This window comes from Capsicum annuum, unplaced genomic scaffold (assembly GCF_002878395.1).
Source record: "Capsicum annuum cultivar UCD-10X-F1 unplaced genomic scaffold, UCD10Xv1.1 ctg6313, whole genome shotgun sequence".
NCBI classification, from domain to species: domain Eukaryota; kingdom Viridiplantae; phylum Streptophyta; class Magnoliopsida; order Solanales; family Solanaceae; genus Capsicum; species Capsicum annuum.
Genome location: NW_025872143.1, coordinates 983 through 4838, shown reverse-complemented (window position 1 = coordinate 4838; position 3856 = coordinate 983). Strand labels below are relative to the sequence as shown.

General features: G+C 37.2%; 1 long non-coding RNA gene across 2 annotated transcripts; it reads left to right on the top strand.

Annotated features, from left to right (window-relative positions):
* Positions 1–26: 26 nt before the first annotated feature.
* Positions 27–3408, top strand: LOC124893661. 2 transcript variants are annotated; one of them, XR_007050819.1, is made up of 5 exons: positions 27–766; positions 869–922; positions 1352–1405; positions 1479–1539; positions 1868–3408. It is a non-coding gene; the product is annotated as an uncharacterized LOC124893661 (long non-coding RNA). The 2 variants fall into 2 exon arrangements; XR_007050820.1 differs by lacking the exon at positions 1868–3408 and adding an exon at positions 1635–1646 and having other exon boundaries at positions 28–766.
* Positions 3409–3856: the final 448 nt, after the last annotated feature.

Genomic DNA, 3856 nt, shown 5'->3' with positions numbered 1-3856 from the left:
AAAAAAAAAAAACACTACTTGCTCTCAAAACCACAAAAAAAAATAAATAAAAAGGAAAGAAGCAGATTCCAATTACTTTTTGTACTTCCCCATGGTAAGCACTGAGGGCTTCAAGTTGTAGCTCACTAGAATTTCTTTAAGAGATATCACATTTTGGGTTGGCATTTTTCCTCGAATATTGATCAATGTATTTTAGGTGTGGAAGGGGGCAGGCATCTCTAGATGAAAATTTAAGATGCACTTTTTTGCCTTTGGGTGGTGGAAGGAGGAAAAGGATTTCATGTTCAGGTGCATTAGCCCCCTCCTCCTTGCTTGGGGAGGCATGGTCTAAGCTGCTCTAGAACTTGAAAAACCCGTGTTTTTCCTTTAAGGATGGGAAAAGTGAATGGTTATGGATGTTAAATCTTCACCAGATGTTCTGTGTGTTGTTTCCAGCTTCTCAAAGTTCTGTTTGACCGTTGTCTCTGGTGCAACAATACTACGGCATGTTTTAGACCCGGAGACTATATATATGACTTTCTTAGTTCCGTACAGACATTGTAAAGTTTCTCTTTTGGATGTACTTTTGCCCCAACATTTCCTTGATGCTAGTTGTTTTACATCAGCAATATTCCTTTATTAGTCATCAAAAAAGTTCTGTTTTGGTTTCCTTGAATGGATATGTTATATTTCGTTAATGTGATAACAGGCAGTTGCTACATCTCCTATTGGGGGAGAAATTCTTACTGATTGCTTGATAAAAAGTTTGGAACAGAAAGGCATTACGGTTAGATATTTATTGACAGTTGCACCTAAGACTTGATTGAATGCACTGATCCGTTTTTATCTTGAAGCAAACTTTTCTTTCCTGTTTCCCGTTTATTTCTAGATAAAACCTCGGTATTCATTCAAGCGAAAGGAGATCCGTCCAGGAGAATTTCAGGTAAACACACCCTTGTTTCAGTGCTATAACCGGTCTATTTGTTTTATCCTTCACATAAAATTGTAATTTTTAAGTATTCTGGTTTACGTTTCTTCGTAACTTTTTTTTTCTATTAAAAGAAAAAAGGGAGAACTAGGTTGTGCCTTAAAGTGAATTTGTGCTCAACTTTTATCTTACATCAAAGATATTGTACTTGAGGTGTCATTGCTTTCTCCTGTCGGGTTGTTTTTGCTCAAAATTTTCATGCTTTTTTTCTGAAGACTTTGTTCTATTTGCATTAAACATAGACGTAATGGTTCTGCTTTAGCCAGTCGCATCAAATGGGAGCTTAAAAGGAAAGCATCATAGAAAGCATAATTTTTTCATCGGCAAATAGGTTAGTTTTTGATTTGCATGGATTGTCACTGACTTTCATGATTTGTTTCACAGACAGTAGACGTTGATTTCCCTGATACAACAGAGAGTTACAAACTATATTGCCAGGTTAATTATTATTAGCATTTCCTTTTTTCAGTCGTTATTTCTCTCAGCTGCTCAGTATTGTTCGCTTTTTCAGAGAGCGATTGCAAGTGACATAAAAGAATGCGTCTCCCGAGTCCCAGATACTCCATATGATGGTTTCTTCTTCTCTCAGCTATTATATACTTATACTCTTCTTAATTCATTGATTCTGTAGCCCCCTAGAAGATACAATTGTATCTAAATGTGAAAGACAGTTCACTAAATAGTTTAGTTCCACTCCTAATCGAATTCCTGCTTTTGCGCTTTTAGGATCAAATATGGAAAGACATACTTTGTCCCTGCAAAATTTGATTTGAGATATTCAAAAACTACATGTAAAACCATGACATTCTATCGATCATAGAAAATCTGTTTTGACTCTGGAAAAGCTCATACTGCATTGCATGTTATTCATTTGCTCTTATTGATAGACATTGCATGTAGGTTGTTTGTACCTGCCGGGCTTATGGGCGCGGGGTTCAGTTATTGTTTGATTATTATGGTATAATTTGTGATTGGATATTTACTTACATTTTTACCCATTTGCTTATATACTGTTTATTCTCTTCCTAGCCTTATTAGATTTAGCATTGAACTTTTTATTTATTTATCTTATTTTTTTAATTTTTTTTTTGAGAAAGTAACATTTGTATTAAAAACCAGCACTTAGACAGTGCAGAAAAGACCCTTTACAATAGAAATAAATGAAACTCCCTGATCCTAGCATGACTCTAAAACTCCTAGGATATCTTGTGCTTCTATAGGAGATTTCTTTGTACACCATAAACACAAAAGAAAAATACATTCAGTTTTAATACTCTGGACTCTCCTACTCCTATCTTCAAAATTTCTAGCATTCCTCTCCCTCCCGATAGTCCACCAAATGCAAGCTGGGATGCTTATCTGATTCTCCTATTCTTGGCTCCACTTCCAGCTTCTTCCGAACTACAGAGAGTGTCAACAATCTTGCTAGGCATTGTCCATTGTATACCTCTTGAGATTGATAAAAATCTTCCATAGCTGATCAGTAATTCTGCTATGTAAGAACAGATGTCCCACTGTCTCTACCGTTTCTCCACACAAACAACAATGTGTAACTAATATGATATTCCTCTTCCTTAGGTTTTCATGAGTTAGGACAGCCTCTTTTGCTAAAAGCCAAGAAAAACATGCTACCTTCAATGGTGTTTTGAGCTTTCCAAATTTGTTTCCATGGCCAGATGATGTTCTGCATTCTTGTATCATTTAGGCACTTGTATCCTGAACTTACTTTGTATGCTCCTTTGTTGTGTCCATTCCACCATAATCTGTCCATCCCATCTTCCATCCCTTGGAATGTGTCAAGAGATTTAAAAACTCAACCATTCGTGGAATTTCCCAGTCATTCAATCTTCTTCTGAGGGGCAGATTCCACCCTTGAGGAGACCACATTTCTGCCAAAGTACTGTTCTGATCTAGAGCTAAATCGAACATGTCTGGAAACACGATGATAAACTCCTATTACCTAACCACTTGTCTTTCCAGAAAGCAGTTCTTCTACCATCATTGCCTGCAATAGACCACCAACCATCCAATTCCCCATACTTCAATTTGATCACCTTTTTCCATAAGGAATGTTGCTCATGAGCATATCTCCACAAACATTTCATTTTCAAAGCTTTGCTCTGGTTCTTCAAATTCTTCATTCCAAGATCTCCTTTTTCTTGTCGGTTATTTCCACTTGACTAGGTGATAATCCTTTCTGGTTTTGTTTCCTTGCTAAAAAAAGCATCTCCTAATCATATCTAGCCTCTGTACCACATCTGCAGTGATTGGAAATAAAGTAAGCATATAAGTTGGGAGGGCATCAACAACCGCATTAACCAAGGTAAGTCTACTCCCAATAGACAAGTAATGGGCTTTCCATCTAGAAAGCTTCCTTTCACATTTCACCAGCACCGAGTCCCATCTCTCTTTTGATCTTGATTTAGTCCCTAGAGGCATACCAAAGATATAGATGGTAGGTTCTCACTTCACCTCCCAAAATTGAGGCAAGAAGATCAATATTTGGAACTAGATTAGTAGGGTATACATTGCTCTTCCTCCAATTTATACGCAAACCTGAAGTGCCTTCAAAGATTACCAGAATTCGTCTTAAATACCTTAACTGCTCCTCTTTTGCCCCCACAAAAAATCAAACTATCATCGGCATATTGGAGATTTGTCACCTCCAGACTATCTCCATTTCTTGTTGACACATCAACCTGAAATCCATCCGTTGTCATTTGCAGTTTTGACCCTATCATTAAGACCTTCCATGGCAAGGATAAACAAAAAAGGGGACAAAGGATCTCCTTGTCTTAATACCCCTTTGGGCTGCAAAGAAGCCTTCGGGTGCACCATTGATTAGTATTGAAAACTTTACTATGGACATGCAAAAACCAATCCATCTAA